The sequence below is a fragment of the Orcinus orca genome, chromosome 3, assembly GCF_937001465.1.
Source record: "Orcinus orca chromosome 3, mOrcOrc1.1, whole genome shotgun sequence".
In the NCBI taxonomy this organism is placed as follows: Eukaryota; Metazoa; Chordata; class Mammalia; order Artiodactyla; family Delphinidae; genus Orcinus; species Orcinus orca.
In genome coordinates, this window is record NC_064561.1 from 30513588 (window position 1) to 30532777 (window position 19190).

General features: G+C 48.7%; 1 protein-coding gene and 1 pseudogene across 1 annotated transcript in view; both read right to left on the bottom strand.

Annotated features, from left to right (window-relative positions):
• The window catches only part of WWC1 (WW and C2 domain containing 1), a 150064-nt gene that overhangs the window by 112794 nt on the left and 18080 nt on the right, over window positions 1-19190 (bottom strand). The window lies entirely within an intron of this gene.
• LOC125963799 (mitochondrial import receptor subunit TOM7 homolog) lies at window positions 5610-10713 on the bottom strand (annotated as a pseudogene).

Genomic DNA, 19190 nt, shown 5'->3' on the forward strand with positions numbered 1-19190 from the left:
GGGCAGGATGGGGCAGGACAGGCAAAGTCAGGGTCAGACTTATGTCCTATGTGCCATGTTAGAGCATCAAAGTGTTTTGTTTTGTTTTGTTTTTCTCCTTTGCGGTATACGGGCCTCTCACTGCTGTGGCCTCTCCCGTTGCGGAGCACAGGCTCCGGACGCGCAGGCTCAGCAGCCATGGCTCACGGGCCCAGCCGCTCTGCGGCATGTGGGATCCTCCCGGAGCGGGGCACGAACCCGCGTCCCCTGCATCGGTAGGCGGACTCTCAACCACTGCGCCACCAGGGAAGCCCCAAAGTGTTTTTAACACAAGGGATGGCATGATCAGATTGAATTTCTGTAAGAACCTTGTATTCAGATGATCTTTAAGAGTGGAGTGAGAAGGGAAGAGAAAAAGCAGGTATATCAGTTAGGGAACTTGAGTAGCCATGTCAAAGTCCCCAAAATGATGGGTCTGGGCTGATGGGGAGATGGGGGGAGCTGTCCTCTTCCCACATGTCCCTCTCCTTCTGGAAAGTCCTGGCGGCCACACCAGCACTGAGCTCGGCCTTTGTAGACTGACATCACTTCAGAGCAGCCTCTCTGGGTTGCAAAGGTCACAGAGGTGCTGCCCATCGTTAGGAATCTGATAAACCTACACCTGGCCTTGCATCAAGATCACTCCAGGGAGGAGAAGCCTTTTTCCCTGGGGGGTGGGGGGTGGGTTCATAGCATTGAGGGCACATTCTCAGACTTAAAGGCTCTAAAGAGATGATCAAGGATTGTAATGACATACACATTTCTCAGGTCCCTCTAGTGCAAAATGGACACCCCCGACAACTCCAGAAGGGAGGGGAGGGTCTGCAGAAGTTTGATGCTATATACACAGGAGAGGTGCTCAAAAAACATCTGAGGAAGGAATGGGGAGAGAAAAGAGGGGAAGGCAACAACACAGTTAATTAGTTAGTTGGTAATTTCTTTGAAACCCTGATGAGCCTCAGGGAATTCTTGGTCTCACAAATGCAGAGATGCTGGCTGGCTTTCAGTCTGGCTAGATAGATAACCGAACCTGGCTGCCTGGCCCCTGGGGTCCCACTCCCGGAGATTAGGAGGTCAGGAGGTCTGAGATGTGGCTTGAGACTCCAAAGGTACTGCCAATAATTTTTTTTTTAACAAAAGTAAAAAAAAAAAAATCAGAGAAAATATAATGAAAAGTATTTTTAAAAAAACCCAAAACAAACAAAAAAACTATCTGCATATACAGGCAACAAGAACCTTTCCCCTCTTCACCCATGGATGCAAGCCCCTAAAATAACAGGAAAGTTAAGATTTCCTTCTCAGTTATATGCGAAATCTACAAAGGGAAAAAAAAAAAGCTTATAGATGTAAAGAACAGATTGGTAGCTGCCTGGGATGGGGTCGGGGGGTTGGTGGATCGGGTAAAGGGAGCCAAAAGGTACAAGCTTCCAGTTATAAAATAAGGCAGTCATAGGGGTATAATGTTCAGCATGGTGACTACAGTTAACCATACTATATTGCATATTTAAAAGTTGCTAAGGGCTTCCCTGGTGGCACAGGGGTTGAGAATCTGCCAGCTAATGCAGGGGACACGGGTTCGAGCCCTGGTCTGGGAAGATCTCACACGCCGCGGAGCAACTGGGCCCGTGAGCCACAACTACTGAGCCTGCGCGTCTGGAGCCTGTGCTCCGCAACAAGAGAGGCCGCAACAGTGAGAGGCCCGCGCACCGCAATGAAGAGTGGCGCCCGCTCGCCGCAACTAGAGAAAGCCCACGAAGACCCAACACAGCCAAAAATAAATTAATTAATTAAAAAAAAAAACGTTGCTAAGAAAGCAGATCTTAATTTTTCGTATTGAAGTATAGTCAATTTACAATGTGTTACCTGCTGGTGTACAGCAAGTGATTCAGTTGTACACATATAAATACACAGTTTTTCATATTCTTTTCCGTTATAGGTTATTACAAGACATTAAATACAGTTCCCTGTACTATACAGTAAGTTCTTGTTTTTACCTATTTTATATATAGTAGGTTGTGAGAGTAGAATTTAAAAGCCCTCATCACAAGCAAAAAAAAAAAAAACAACTTGTAACTACGTATGGGGACAGATGTTAACTAGACTTATTGCGGTGATCATTTCACGATACATACAAATACTGAACCACTATGTTATACACCTAAAACCAATATAATGTTATATGTCAATTACCCTCAATTAAAAAAAAAAAGATTTCCCGTGTGTCCTTCCAGAAATATTTTCATGGCCATACCAGCATGTGACGTGCCCAGCACACACACACATCCACTAGACTTCATCAAACCTAAGAGAACGAGCGTCACTTACAAAAGTTTTATTATATATACAACAGAGAAAGAACAACACGGCCAATAAACTATGTCCCACGCTTTCTTTATCTCAGAATATTTATATGTATTGAAAAAGCTTATTTAGGCTTATTGAGATATGGACTTAATTACGTGGCTCTCTTTTCCATATATGCAAAAAGGAAAAACAGAAGCAAATGACATGAGCTCAGGTATTGATAAGATTGCACCCCCCTCAGCTCTGAGTCACCTGCACCTGCGGGCTCTTCACAGCGCCATTCTTTGTGCCACAGAGCGCTGGGGTGGTGTTTCTTGAAAGAGACCTCTGATAATGCCTCTGATTGTCTTCCAAGCTGCTGAAAATCACTTGGAGTTTGGATTCTGATGCTTTCTTGATTTTACCAGAAGACGTCGAAGATGGGTTTTTTGATAAGAACAAAGGTCTGCCGTCCACAGTAGTTCTTAAATTGTTTGGGACTGAAACACAGAGGAGCCATGGTACCAGCTACACTAGCAGAAGCAGCAGAGTGTGTGCGTGTGTCGGCAATTACCATGCCAGCGGCATTTCTGCGACTTATCCCTAGTATGAAGGTGTCAGCAGGTTAACGTTTGAAGGTGTTAACATTTTGTTTTTGTAAAGCAAACAAAAAAAGTCCATCTCAAAACTGATGAGAGACTTCCCTGGTAGTGCAGTGGTTAAGAATCCATCTGCCAATGCAGGCGACACGGGTTCGAGCCCTGGTCCGGGAAGATCCCACATGCCGCGGAGCAACTAAGCCCGTGCGCCACAACTACTGAGCCTGTGCTCTAGAGCCCACGAGCCACAACTACTGAGCCTGCGTGCCCTAGAGCCCGCGCACCGCAACTACTGGGTCCGTGTGCCACAACTACTGAAGCCCGTGAACCTAGAGCCCATGCTCCACAACGAGAGAAGCCACTGCAATGAGAAGCCTGCGCACGGCAACGAACAGTAGCCCGCGCTCACCACAACTAGAGAAAGCCCACGTGCAGCAATGAAGACCCAACAGAGCCAAAAGTAAATAAAATTAAAAAACAAAACAAAACTGATGAATTACACTACGGTGGGACTTCCCTGGTGGTGCAGTGGTTAAGAATCCACCTGCCAATGCAGGGGACATGGGTTCGATCCCTGGTCCAGGAAGATCCCACGTGCCGCGGAGCAACTAAGCCCGTGCGCCACAACTACTGAGCCTGCACTCTAGAGCCCGTGTGCCACAACTACTGAGCCCGCGTACCACAACTACTGAAGCCCGTGCGCCACAACTACTGAAGCCCACGCGCCTAGAGCCTGTGCTCCGCAACAAGAGAAGCCACAGCAATGAGAAGCCCACGCACCGCAAGGAAGAGCAGCCCCTGCTCGCCGCAACTAAAGCCCACGCGCAGCAACGAAGACCTAATGCAGCCAAAAACAAATAAGTAAGATAAATAAATTTATATTAAAAAATTACACTATGGTGCATACACAGTCTCCCTCCACTCACTCTCCGTTGACTGGGAGTTGCAAGTTCAAATTACAACATGAGTCAGGCAGGTAATTCAGTGAAGTGAGAAAGGCGAGGCTGTAGAAACAATGTAGTTCCAAAGTCGTGAGGCTCAAAGGGTGATGCTGGACCAGCAGCTATGTTTATCCTTTGTGGGTCCAGTGTTTCTGTGGAATACCTGATGCTTTGGAGCCCCTCTATAAGCCTCTATTATGTATGGATATCTATTTTTAAACCCATTTAAAAAACACAAAACATACTATTCTGAATCTTGCTGTCTGCTTAATCACACTTCTTGGAATTCTTTCCATATCCGCACGTGTAGCTCTACCTCATTCTGTTAATTGCATGGCACTCCCTTGTGTGGATGCCCCCCAACTTAACGTGTGCAGCTCCCAGCATGAGATGTTTAGGCTGCTTCCCGGTTTTGTTGCTCTCATACTCAAGGCTAAGTGAGGAAGTGGCAGAGCTGCCGTTTGAAGCATGACCCGCCAGTATGGGTAGGGGGTTCTGATGGCCCCAAACTGGGGAATGGCTGTGAGTCACCCAGCTCACTTCTTGGCAGTTCTGCCCTGAGGTCAGTTTGAGGCTCTGGGGAGGCGGGGCGGGGGGGGATTGGAGGTACAGGATTCTAGAGGCAACCGCTGCTTCTTATAGTAAAAAGATTCAGTAGCTTTAGGGCAGAGGACGGGACGAGGGCCCAACCCTTTCTCCATCTCCCTCTTACTGAACTGCAGAGCGCTGTGGTCCCCAAACCCAGCCGCTGCCGGCCAAACCCTCACTGCATCCTTCTCCCCGAGCTCTGTCCCCCTTTCCCTCCACTACCAGCCGCAACTCCTTCTAGAGGAACAGAGGAAAGAGAAAGGCAAAAGGGGCCTCAGGGAGCGAGTACATGTAGAGGTGGAGGGAGGTCTCAGCTTCACCACCCCCAGGATCCCCTCCCACTAAGCCATCCCCCTCCAGAACATTCCATACACGCAGCAGGGGCTCTGCAGGGGTGGGGCTAACGATAATGATTACTGAATGCAGGGGCAAGCATCCACAATCACAAGAGATCCTCACCATTCTGGAAGTGCCGACTGCTCTCCATTTCACTGACAGGAAAACTGAGCCCAGGAGAAGGTGAACGCCTTTGCCCAAGTTACACAAGGCACACGTGGCCTCCCTCCACGCGATGTCCCAGTTTTTCAAGGGTCTCTTCCGAGGGGGTGTACCTTAAGCAGCAAATTGAAGTCTTTTTCCTGGAGAGGGTGGGTCCCAGGCCAATTCCCCAGACCCTCCGATTCAGTGCATTATGCCCCTGGGTGTGGTGAGGGGGACCCAGCCGGGGAAGCAGGGAAATGGACGCTTCTTTTAATAACTGTTTGAAGAATTTACATTTTAAACAAACCCACAGTTATTAATGAATACTGCTTTGTATCGTTTCACTTTCCCCTTTATCTTTCTACCCTTTTAATTACTGTTTTGCCCTGTTCCTCCCATGTTCATTCACTGACTTCCCCAACAGGGGTTTCTGCCCGCAAGTCGGAATTTTCCTAAACTCCCTTTCTTTCCAGGGGGCCGCGGGCACGAGGTCCAGGAATTCGCACAACCTGGCAAAAAAGCTGTCTCCAAATTCCAGTTCATTAGCATGGCTCGTTAATTATAAATGCTCCCCTCCCAGCTACCCGTCTCCCCCAAACACCCCAAACAGCAGATTAAGTTTTAACTTTTGCTGGCAGGACACCTGCTTCTGAAATTCCTCCCTCCCTCCCCTCCCCCTCCCCCCCTAGCCCAACCTCCTAAGATTTACAACACAAAAGCAAACATTTACACTGGTTAAGATTTACCAAAAGGAAGTGTGGCCTGGAATGCTTCGTTTGAAGTTCTGTCTCAAAAGAAGAAGGAGCCCTTTTTTGAAACATATAAAATAAGAGACCTCAAAGCCTCCCCGGTGGTGTCCGACAGGCACTCGGCATAACCAGGCCTTCTCAGTTTTTCACTTGGGCCTTGACGTCAGCACACGATAAGCCCTAAGCAGAACTCAGAACTATGGCTCTGTCCACTCCAGGGTAAATGGAGTTATCAATCAGTAATGCAATCAGGTGGCTTCCTGGAAACTCTAGGGTAGAACTTTCTTCCTGAGATATTACCAAGGGGGAAGGAAGAAAAGGGCACCCCACAAAGGGGGAGCCAAAAGGCAAGGCCAACTTCGCAGGCGGGAAAGAGCCTGAGGTCCACCTGCTCTCTCCAGACAAAGCTCATGTTCCCAGTGAGGCACGTCTAGTTTACTGGAGGTGGGAGAGGGCTGAGGGCACAGCCAGCCCAGGGTGGATGCTGGCTGAGACGGTGGGATAAGTACCAAACGCCACGGCAAACAGAGTCACCAGAAACTGAGGTCACGCAGATACTCTGGGGGAAAAGGAAGTGAGGAAATTCCCCGTTACCCACCCCACGATTGCTGGTGTAGGCCAATGGAAACGCTCTGACAAGAAGAGTAAGGAGGCTGTACTTGTTTGACCTTTGTATTCAGTCAGAACCTCCTACTCCTTTGGTGAGAGCACCTAAGGTGCCGTCAACCAAGAATCTTGACCACGTGGGGCAAGTCCCAGGCGATGGTCGTACACACCGCCGAGCAAAGGAGGAGCTGATAAAGCAAGAACTCACCAGGAAACGGCCGCATTAGTAACCCGACTCTGTCCTAGGCACCCGCTGGCAGCTTTGCCTGACTGCTCACTTAGTCCTCAACTGCCCCATGAGGAAAGGGTTCTTATCCACGCCTTGCAGAGAGATGAAAGCGCTGAGGCCGGCCAAGCTGGCCAAGGCTGCAAATGATGCTCAAAAGCCCATGCTCTTTGCACTGTGCTACGGGGCTCCAACTGGAAGACGTGTATTCAAAGCAGCCTGCACGGTACGCCAGAACCACTGGACCTGGACTCTTAAATTGTGGGAGGCCCAGCTCAGCTTTTTTCAGCTGGGTGACCTTGGGCAAGTCCCTCACCACCCCATGGGCATTTCTGATTTCTCCTCTGTCCTCGGCTGCCGCACTTCAGCAAGCTGCACATTGGAGGAAGGAGTCTGCATCCACCCACTTGCTCCAACTTCCTCATCCATCCAGCTGAGCATTCAGAATTGTACCAGCATGAATGCAACCGATTTTGGTAGGGCTTTTTCCTCGTTCCTGGGTCCCCTATAAAGGGAGAAGCGTGTTCCTTCCATCGTGAGCTTATATTCCCTGTATGTGTCCTTCTAGAGTTGGAAAAGCAGCCAACTTAATGCTCCACTCTGCTACTTTACACTCAGCCTTTCACTAAGTGGACATCTACAAGCACTGGCCTTTCATGGTTCTTCAGTCAAACTCAGTCCCCACAGGGCTTCCCTGGTGGCGCAGTGGTTAAGAGTCCGCCTGCCGATGCAGGGGACACGGGTTCGTGCCCCGGTCCGGGAAGATCCCACATGCAGCGGAGCGGCTGGGCCCGTGAGCCATGGCCGCTGAGCCTGCGCGTCCGGAGCCTGTGCTCCGCAACGGGAGAGGTCACAATAGTGAGAGGCCCGCGTACGGCAAAAAAAAAAAAAAAAAAACCCCAAAAAACTCAGTCCCCACAAAACCTCATCTTTCCTTGGCGAGAGAGCACATCCAGAGCCCCTGAGCATTTATTCTTGCTGCCTCCGGCTTTCCAGGATCTCATAAAGCCACAGTCTTGTTCAGAGGAACAGCCTGGTTCTGAATCTTGGTTCTGAATTTGATCCGAGGGCCAAAATTACAAACTCATTTCTCAGCAGATCTAAAGCTCAATTTCTCAGCTTGTCAACAGGGGATGAAACGATTGACCTCACGAGGTTATCACTGAAGAGCTAATGAGACCCCAGGTAAAAGTCTTTTCATCATAAACATTACAGCACTTCTTATGTGCTGGGCCCTTTAACACACTATTTCAATGAGTCAGTAGCAGACATGCACGTCAGAAACAAATACAAAAATGCAGGCCCCAGGGTGAACAAATGGGCCAATCAATAAAGGAGGGAAATGGAGGGAAGGAAAGGGAAGGGGCCTAGAAGGCCAGTGGGGCCCTGAGTCATGCTAAGAAGTTTCGGGGTTTTCTATGGGCCTTGGAGAACCATGAGAAGTTTCTGAGAAGGGGAGCAATTTGCTCTGGAAGGCCCTGTGGAAGAAAATTCCAGAAGTAGTTGCAACATGAGTTGCTGGAAAATGATCTTGGAGTCTGGCCACCCTGTTACAATAGCCGAAGCAAGAAATGACATCTTAACTGTGACGACAGGGGCCACGAAGGGCAAAGGACTGGCGGAGGATGGGATGGACTTTAAAGCCCCCAACTACCGAAAGGTTTCGACAGCTCTGTCCCATCAAATACGCAGATCTGCAGGGATAAACTCTCCCAGGTGCTTATTTTCTAGGTCTCGTGTGTGAAATAAGGCTGCCCGTGTCCTGAACCACTAACTTCTATCCCTGCCTTTACCTCATTACCTTAACACAAAGCAAAATTAACTAACAAAAAATTCACTGCTGTCCGCTCGTGGTCAGAGCAGCATTACTCACAAGAGCCAAAAGGTGGAAGCAACCCCAGCGTCCATCAACAGATGAATGGATAAGAAACATGTGGTGGGCTTCCCTGGTGGCACAGTGGTTAAGAATCCGCCTGCCAATGCAGGGGACACGGGTTCGAGCCCTGGTCCGGGAAGATCCCACGTACATGCCGCGGAGCAACTAAGCCCGTGCGCCACAACTACTGAGCCTGTGCTCTAGAGCCCACAAGCCACAACTACTGAGCCTGCGTGCCACAACTACTGAAGCCCGTGTGCCTACAGCCCGTGCCCTGCAACAAGAGAAGCCACCACAATGAGAAGCCCGCGCACCGCAATGTAGAGTAGCCCCCACTTGCCGCAACTAGAGAAAGTCCACGCGCAGTAACAAAGACTGAACACAGACCAAAAAAAAAAAAAAAAGAAACATGTGGTGTGTACATACAGTGGAATATTACTCAGCCTTAAAAAAGGAAATTCTGACACATGCTATAGCGTGGATGGACCTGGAGGACATTATGCTGAGTGAATCAGCCAGTCTCCAAAACACAAATACCACGATTCCACTTACATGGAATACACAGTGTAGTCAAATTCATACAGACAGAAAGTCAAATGGTGGTTGCCAGGGGCTAGAATAAGGAGCTAGTTCTTCAATGAGTAGAGTCAGTTTTGCAAGATGGAGAGAATTCTGGAGATGGATGGTAAGGTGATGATGGTTGCATGACAACGTGAAGGTATTTAATGCCACTGAACTGTACGCTGAAAAATGCTTAAGATTGTAAATTTTATGTTATGTGTATTTTGCCACAATTTTTTTAACAGTTTGAAAGGGATAAAGAAAGGAAAAGAAAGGAGAGGGAAAGGAGATGGAAGGGAAGGGAAGGGAAGGGAAGGGAAGGGAAGGGAAGGGAAGGGAAGGGAAGGGAAGGGAAGGGAAGGGAAGGGAAGGGGAAAGAAATCATTGCTGGACTGTCAGCAAATGGGACTGAAAATAATGCAATTCTTTGTCATCCAGGCACACCCTTATCTGGAAACCACCTCCTTTTCCCCTTCCAGGCAACATTTCATTACTGCTTAAAAATTCCCCTAACCCCTTCCCCTGCCCCACCTGGGGCTGACTCAGCCCCTTTCAGTATCTGAACGGCAGGAGCCAGCATGAAGGTAGTAGACGCTGCCACCCTACCCTGTGTCCTGGGACACTTGGAGTTCCCCAGGATCAACCCTGACCCCATCCATCACTCTAGGACCCCAGTCCTCTCCAACCTCAGGTGCACGGGCCCTAGTCCTGGCTGGCAACCCACATGAGGTTGGCAGGTTCCAGAAAACCCTTTAGGGCAAGAGGAGGTGAAGCAGCCTGTGGGAACTCTCTGCAAGGGCCCCTGTGGGAGAGCCCAGGGCCTGCCTTCTCAGAGGCACAGGAAGGACACAAATGCGGAACACAGAACGAAGCTACGGAGTCAGCTTGCTTCTGCCCCTACTGCCGTCCTCCTCACTGACTCAGGGGAGACGGGCCAGGAATGAGGAGATGTCTCCATCAGCCCTTCCCCTTGCGAAGAGTGGATCCAGTCACGTACTTATTCATGTATTTTGAAGTCAACTATTACGTGTGTACACGTTTAGGGTTATTATGGGTTTTTTGATGCATTGGTCAATTATTATAAACACTCTCTGTATCTGCTAATTCTCCTGTTTTTGGTATACTCTATGTGTGGTCATTACAGCCATTCCAGTTTTCTTTTGATTAGTATCTGTATGCTATACCTTTCCCATCCTTTGACTTTTTTTTTTAATATTGTTAAAAACATTTATTTTAGTACGGTCTACCGTAAATAAGTCAGTAGAGGTTCCACTCTGCCACAGACACATCTGAGAAGAGCCTGTGTCATCCAACTGGTGAACATCTAAACGATGTCCCATCTCTTATCCCAGCCAGAGTGTACACCTTCCATGTTGTTCCTCTGCATTGACCGCTTCCAAAACCAGATGAGCAAATAGTCCTTTATCCCCAAAGTAAGCTCAAAACAGTTGGTTCAGTCATTCCAGGATCTGCAACCCTCTTCAATCCCAGGTAAGTCACGAGAGGAACAAAGCCCCAGCGATGGCAAACTGGCCTCCCTTGAAAAGCTGCTGCAGCCTTCGCTTGGCCTCTTTGCTCAGCTTTACCATGGTGATGGCCCAGGCGACACACTTAAGAGCCCCCTCCTTTTACCTTTAATCTACCTGTGTATTTACATCAAAGTGAATCTACTGTAGGCAACCTGTACACTGGAGTTTTGTTTTTTTCCCCCCAACCTGACAATATCTGCCTTTTAATTGGCGTGTTTAGTCTGTTTTTGTTTTTTTGTTTTTTTTGGTTCGCGGGCCTCTCACTGTTGTGGCCTCCCCCGTTGCGGAGCACAGGCTCCGGACGCGCAGGCTCAGCGGCCAATGGCTCACGGGCCCAGCCGCTCCGCGGCACATGGGATCTTCCCGGACCAGGGCACAAACCCGTGTCCCCTGCATGGGCAGGCGGGCTCTCAACCACTGCGCTACCAGGGAAGCCCTAGTCTGTTTACTTTTAATGAATTATTAATGTAGCTAGATTGAAGTCTACTAATTTACTAGTTGTTTTCTGTTTGTCTCATCTGTTTCTTGATTCTTTTTGCCTCCTTTCAAAAAATTTCAATAAAAATAACACTATCATCATGTTTGCTTTAAACCGTCAATTATCTTTTAAAGCAATTAAGAAAAAAATTTTAAGTCTTTTATATTTCTGGTGCTCTTAATTTCTCATGCAGATCCACATTTCCATCTGATAGCATTTTCTTTCCCCCCAAAGAATTTCTTTTGACATTTCTTATTGTGTAAGTCTGCTGGTGAGCATTTCTCTCGGCCTTTATAACTGAAAATAAAGCTTTTGATTTTACCCTCATTTTTTTAAGGATACTTTTGTTGATATAGAATTGCAGGCTGTTTTTTCTGCCTTTCAGCACCTTAGAGATATTATTCAATTATTTTTTGGCTTGCATCGTTTCTGATAAGTTAGCAATGGTTCTTATTGTTCTACATGCAGCATGTCTTTATCCTCTGGGAGATTTTAAGATTTTCCTCTTTCTCTTTGGTTTTTAGCAAGGTGACTATGATGTATTTACGTGTGATTTTCCACATGATTATCGTGCTTAGGGTTTGTTGAGCTTCTTGGATCTGTGGGTCAATATTTTTCACCAACTTTGGAACTTTTCAGCCATTACCTCTTCAAATACATTTTCTCATTCTCTCTCTCTCTCTCCTTTCCTTTTGGGAATCCAAATATACATTTGTTACATTGATTAACATCCCACAGATCACTGAGCTTCTGCCCATTTTTTTCCAACTTTTTTTTTTCTTTCTGTGCTTGAGTCTGGATAGTTTCTACTGCTCTGACTTCACGTTCAATGATCTTTCTTCCTGCAGCATCTGAACTACTGTTAGATCCATCTAGGGAAGTTTTCATTTCAGATACTGTAGTTTTCATCTAGAATTTTTATTTGGTTCCATTTCCCTACTGATTTCTTTTCCTTAAAATCCCTTAAACATATCTATAATAAACATTAGTTCATTTTCTGCTAATTCCAACATCTCTGCCATCCTTGGGTCTGCTTCTACTGTATTTCTTCCTAAGTCGAGTACCTTTTCTATCGTATGCTAGATACTCTGAACACTAAGCTGTCAAGAATCTGGATTTTATGTTCCTTCTTTAAAGAACGTTAAGTTTTGTCCTGATGGGCAGTTCATTATTGGCAGATCAGCTTAATTCTCCTGAGGCTCTTTAAGGTTGGTTGAGCCATGAGGTGAGTTTAATGATGGAAGTCACGTGCTAAGAATGGTGGACCAGAAAAGCACAAGGAACCTGGGTCCCTTGAGCCATCACCCTGGCCCTAACTGGCCTGACTCTTGATTTTTTTTTTTCTAATGTGCTAAAGAAGTTTTACCTTGAAGTTAAGCCATTGTTATTTTTGACTTGGACAACCAGCCGCTAAACACTACTTCTGTTATAATTCCTGAGCATCTACTAAGTAGCAGGCCCTGTGCTAGGTGTTGGGGATAAAGCAACTTATCGGTTAGATGGGGTTCCTGGCATTTTACAGCTTGGAACCTCGAGCAGGAGATGGCAAATTATGGTCCATAGGCCGAACTCTCTCACTGCTTGTTTCATTGGGACAAAGCCATGCCTATTTGTATACATATTATCTATGGCTGCTTTCGTGCTATAGAGTTAAATAGGTAAGACAGAGAGGGTATGGTACACTAGTCCTTTACAGAAAAAAGTTCCTGATCCCTGTTTAGGGCAGCAATCCTCACTCAAATTTTTGGTCTTGGGACACCTTCACACTCTTAAAACCTGAGGACCCCAAGAGTTGTTGTTCATGTGGGTGGTTTTTGTTTTTTTTTTTTGGTTGCACTGAGTCTTCATTGATGCACGTGGGCTTTCTCTAGTTGTGGCACGTGGGCCCTAGAGTGCGCATGCTTCAGTAATTGTGGCTTACGGGCTTTGTTGCTCCACGGCATGTGGGATCTTCCCAGACCAGGGATTGAACCCGTGTCCCCTGCATTGGCAGGCGGATTCTTAACCACTGCGCCACCAGGAAAGTCCACATGTGGGTTTTGTTGATCAACATTTATCATATTAGAAATGAAAACAGAAAATTTAAAAATATTAATTCCTTTGAAAATAAAAATAATAAACCAATCACGTTAACATAAATCACATCCTTATAATTAATTATATTTTCCAAGCCCTCCCCCACAAATCAGTGAGAAGAGTGGCAGTATTTTACATTTTTGCAAATCTCTTTAATGAATGGCTTAAAAGAAGACTGCTGAGTCCTAAGAGCTGCTTTTGCATCAGTCTGTTGCAAAACTGCATGTCACGTAGCCTCTGGGAAACTCCACAGTCCTCTCATGATAGGTAGAAAGTTAAAAAGGCAGATAATTTCTTAGTATTATGAAGTTTGAGCTTGCAGACCTTCTGAGAGAATCTCAGGGGCCTCCAGGGAACACACTTTGAGAATGGCTAGTCTAGAAGAGTCCTGGGCTGACATTAAACAGAAGAAAACATGAGGTCTTAACTAATAACCATTGAACAACTGATTTAAAGAGAAAGAATATTGCTCTGTGAGGGAATATAAACACTGCACCTGGCCCCATTCCAGGAGCAGGGCGATGATCCCTTGAGGAACTGATGTTAAAAGCTGGGCCCTCGGGGCTTCCCTGGTGGCGCAGTGGTTGAGAGTCCGCCTGCCGATGCAGGGGACACGGGTTCGTGCCCCGGTCCAGGAAGATCCCACATGCTGCGGAGTGGCTGGGCCCGTGAGTCATGGCCGCTGAGCCTGCACGTCTGGAGCCTGTGCTCCGCAACGGGGGAGGCCACAACAGTGAGAGGCCCGCGTGCCGCAAAAAAAAAAAAAAAAAAAAAAAAAAATTGGGGCTGACTACATTTCTGAACTTCTGGATCTGAGAGAACACATTAAGTGCTGTGGCCTTTCCTTGGTCCACATGCCAAGCTAAAGAGGTGATTAGCAGGCTTAAACTACTGATTGCTAATCAGAAAGTTAAAAAGAAAAAAATCATTCTTTGTCAATGAGAACAGGAACAAGGGGCCAATAAGCCCAGGGGTTATACAGTAAAAGCTGGATTATGCAGCGTAACCAGGCCCTTCCATCTTTTCATCGCTGCATTCTTGCCTGTGAACATGTTCTCCCAAAGCCTGCATTTTCATGACGTCATCGGGCTATTGCATTGCACTGATAACACATCATTCAACTTGGTGTGGCCCCTCACAAAGGCGGGCAGCATCCCTGAATGCAAACGAGGACATTCTGGATCATGAACAATTAGATCTAAACTGTTCCCGTACACTCGCCTCTCCCTCCCCACACAATCCTGCTTCTCTCTCTCCAGTGAGCGAGGGTACCAGGAAGACGGGAGAATAGGACTCTTTCTGAAAAGGCCTCTGTGCTCACCTTTCCAAATAGCTGTCGATCCTAGGAGGGCAGGAGGCAAAGAGGGAAATAGGAGAGGAGGTCCCAGGCGGGGAGCGGGGGGGTGCCTGGGTTCAGTGCCTGGGAACTGACAGGGAACACGTGCCCCGTGGGTCATCACAACCTGCCTGCCGGCCCCCCAACCACGGGGCCACATCTCTCGTCCTCACCGCCCGACAGAGCAGGGTCTGTGGGATCTGGCTGCCTGCAGAATCTAGGAAGGAGGCAGGATTCCAGCCACGGCTCCCTGGAGAGCTCGAGAGCTTAACTAATTCTCTAATCAGGACACGTGGACAAAATGCTCTGAGAAACGGTGGAGAAATGGTTAGCGATGTTATATCAACAAGCACCAGTGACCTCTAGGAGACAACGACGCAGCACTGACTGACAAGCACCCGGGGCCGTGGAGTCACAGAGCCCGCAGTAAAATCCAAGCCGCTCACCAACTTGCTGTGTGACCTTGATAAATTCTCTAGCCTCTCTGGGCCTCAGCTGCCTCCTCTCGAAGGCACAAGCGAAATGGTAAATGCATATAAAATTCCTCAGTAAGTGACAGCTGTCACAACCTCCAGCTTGGGGGAGGGGGTGCTGCAGCACTGAACAAGATTTTTGAACGTTACCATTTTCTGAATGTGAAATTTTGACCAAATGATAACACCGTACTGTCTTCCTCCTGGAAGGGAAGGAGGAAGGGTAATTTGGGGAGATGGGAAGAGAAAGAGAGTGGATTCAGAAATGATATCCTCATGAAAAAAATCACGAAAGAAACTCAGTAATGACCTTAAAACCTTATAATCCCTGACGCCCTCATGGAATTTCAGCAAATGTCTGAAGGATTCTGACAGATCCCACATTTAACACTGGCTGCTCCCTTCTCACCAGCTCAATGCGAGAAGCATTTATTTGCTGAGGGCCTACTGTGCACGGAGCCCTCAGCTGCTCTGCCCTGCCACCTATAATTCAGCCAATCCTCTTTCTCTTCCAAGAACCCAGGAAGGTTCCGACCCTACTTCGGACTGAGAGCAGGTGCCCTCACTCTGACTTCATGCGTTAAGAGGTCAGCCTGTCTCCGGGGCTAAGGTCCCCTGTGGTCACAGCAGTCTGGGCTGACCCTAGAGTCTCAAGCAGGCCAGGTCTTCCCAAAGTCACCTTGTCCCACGACCCCACGTATACACAGATAAGCAAGCAAGATCAGAGGAGGCACCCTGGACTGGTAAAGCAGGTTTCGGGGTGCTCAAGCTGTTAAGATTAAGGAAATACAGTTTCGTTTTTCAGAGCGAGGTGATGGGCAGCATTCTTCAGCTCACAGGCACCTGGCTCTCCCTTCACCAACACGATTAAGGCAGCCCTGTCCGGGGCTTCTCCTATTTTTGCCTGATTTCTGCTGGGTCAACGTTTACCAGTTTGGCAAATGGCAATTCGGAGCCTCCCACAGAAAACAGTGGCAGCGGTCTCTGAGAAACGCTGGGGGAAAGGACTCTTGGGAGTTTCATGGTCCGATAGCTCTATTCTTTGACTCCTCCTGCCTTGACAAGGGGAGGGGGGTGTTGAACATTCTAGAGGCCCTGAGTTTGGCGTCAGGCTTGGGGCTGGCAAACCATCCTTGAGCCTTTTTTTCTGCTGGAGTTTTTCCAAAATGTAGATAGAGAGCTAGGCTTCCACCGGGGACGCCTCAGCCCCAAACAGGTGGGCTGTGCCCCAGGCCAGCCAGAGCCCTGGGCTCTCCTTGGGTCCGATACTTGCCCTCTGGCTCCAAAACTTGACCTAGGAGTTCAGAATGACCGAGAGAAGGACTGGAAGGTGGCGGCTTCCTACCGGGAAGCATCTACTTTTCACCCTCTACTCTGCGGCTTCACCGTTACCTCTCAGCTGCCTTCGCTCATGTTCATTTATTAGTTCTAATTAGGCACAAAACTTTATGCTGGGCCTGGGGAGGCTCGGCAGGATGCGTTACCGTTCAGTGGAGAACACAGGCAGGAGAGAGAAATGACGATGTGGCAGAGCCGTGTTAGAAGGGTGCCCAGAGGGCCCCCTACCTGAGCTGGGACGAAGACAGCTAGGCAGGCTCCTGGGAAGAGGTGGCCCTTTAAGTGGGTGTAGCAGCACAGGGAGGGAGCACCAGCAGGCAGGGCAAGGATCCGGTTTGTGCAAAGGAAAGAAAGTGCCTTGTGGGTAGGGGGAGGAGAGGTTTTTCAGTTTTATTAAGGGGTATTAGAATCGGCTGGGTGGCAGGTTAAAAATGCAGATTCTGGGAAGCCCCGCTGAGATTCTGATTCAGTCGTTTTCAGGTAGGGCCCCAGGAATCTGTGTTTTACAAGCTCCGTGGGGGAGTAAGGCAGGAGGTTGGCCGATCACACTCTGAGAAACCCTGCCTTGAAGGAGTGGGGGAAAGAAAAAAGCCATTTGTGGCTTTGATGGGATATTGATTTTCCTGGACTGTTCCCAAAGGGACTTTGGACGGCTCACTAATGACTCGTTCTTCTGTCATTTTACATAGACACACATACAACATCCAGCAAACTGGAAATGAACGCAGGGAGGGTGTCGGGAGCCTTGCTCACAGTCGGGCTGTCACCCTGTTCCCGGGATGACGGTGGGTGTTATCTCGGGAATGTGTCCGGGCAAGGTCCACGCTAATGCGGTTACGGTGAACCGGGGCCAGGGAGCAGTGATGGGAAAGCCCTCTGGCATCCAGCCACACCTCCCCACCGCCCTCATGCCAGGAAGGCAAGGCGGTCCACAGGGCCTCATACAGACTTGCCCTCCAGCCTGCAGCTGGCTGCCTGCCCCTCCCGCCCCCGGTCCCCCACCACGAGCCTGCCCTCTCCTGCCCCAGTGCCGCCCCACTCAGGCTGCCCCTGGCTGGGTCCAGGGCTGCGCATGGGGGTCCTGGCTCAGCCGGTCCCAGCCTTGGCCATGGGCACTGTTTCTGCTAGCCCCCTCATGGCGGTACTTCTGCCCTGTTCTAAGCTAGTTCCAGGGAGCCTGCCATTTATTTTGCTGGCTCAAGCCTCTGCCTGGGAAGCTTACTGGGGACCCCAGACCTCCTTGTCTTGCTCTTGCCACTGTTCTCTAAGGGCTGGAATTCTGCCTCTGTGATCTCTGCCAGGTGCCGGCGGGCCACCTCCTCATTCTGTGTTGCAGTTGAGAGACACTGCCCCTGTCACCAAGGATTCCCATCTTCTGACTGCCCCGTGCACCCCGGAGACCACGTCCTGCCACCGTGGTGGACTTCTACACAGCCTGCCTCCACTCTGACCTCTGGCATCTGACCCCACTGGTGGGCATGCTGCAGGCTCAGGACCCTGTCTTTTCTCAGCAGGTGTGACCCCGCCCTTTCAACTGAGCCCTCCCCCACTCCCATCCCCGATCCGGCTTCAATCCCTTATTCCATGTGGGGCTGTGGGAACAGGCTGAGAAGCTCCTACCCCTCGGCAGTGTTTATACCTGGTTGTAAGAATCCACTGCTTCCTGATATTATCTGACATCTATATCGGAGCTAGTTAGAGGCACAGTCAGCTACAGAACAAAAAAACAAAACAGTGCTACGCAGACATAAGTAGTGTTGACTGGCCAGGGCTACTCAAACATTAACCTGCAAGGACCACTGGGGATCTTGTTAAAATGCAATTTCTGACTCAGTGGGTCTGAGGTGGAGCCTGAGATTCTGCATTTCTAACAAGTTCCCCGGCGATGCTGATGTGCTGGTCCACAGGCCCCTCTTCCAGCAGTGAGAGTCAGGGTCACAGAAATGAATGGGAGCTTGCCACAGGGGATGAGGCCAAAAGCAGGGCTCAGAATCGAGCATGTGCTCAGCGAGAGTAACCACCAGGTCCCCTAACTTGCCAGACATTCAGAAAAGTTGACTCTGGAAGTTCTGAGAAAGAATGACCTAGGGATGCCAGCTGCCCATGGCCTCTCCTGAGAGGAGAGCTGCCGTGGTTGCTACATGACCCCTGAGCCCTGTTGTGATTTCTTGTACCAGGTGAATCCAGTTCAAGGCCAGCTCTGTCATCTTTCCAAATCAGCATCTCTCACAAGAATTTAAACCGGGGACACCGGGTTAGCTGTGGCTGCTGAGGCGAAGAGTTACGAGGTCGGCTGGGGTTGTGAAGGTCATATGGGTCACATGCAAACTAATGCTGTGATGATGTCATGGCTGTTAGCATTCTTAAGTACTTATTCTGAGTACTGCTCTCGGCTATGTGTCCTAAATAAGAGAATCCACGCTATAATTCTCACAATAACCCCTCAAAGTGAATGGCGGTCTAACAGCGTGAGCTCTGGAGCCAGAGAGCCTGAGTTTGAATCTTGGCTTTGCCACTTTCTAGCTGTGTGACCTTGGGCAAATTACTTAGCCTCTCTGTGCCTCCACTTCCTCATCTATAAATGAGGATAGTAACAGTACCTCCCTCAGAAAGTTAGTGTGACAGTTAATTGAGCTAATATAAAACACTTAGAGCAGGGCTTGGCACCCAATAAAATCTTGGCTATTATTCTTCTTCGTCTTATTTGTATAGAGTGAGGAAACCGAGGCTCACAGAGATTAAGTAGCTTGCCGAGGGTCACACAGCAAGTTCAAGGCAGAACTAATTCATAACGTGGTTTACGAACGTATGAACAAATTTCAGATTTGTTGTAGTCTGTCTGTAGGTTTCAGAGGTAGCAGAAACCATGACATGAGCGGGCCGACAGGAGGGAACAGAGGGACGTACGTGGAGACCGCTGTTCTTCACGGCCTCCAGCTGCAGCTCCTGCCATCCCGGTAGTGGGGGCCGCTATGCCCATCCTTAGATTCCTGTGAAATCTCTGACCTCACAGCAGCCTCTTTTTTCTAGAGC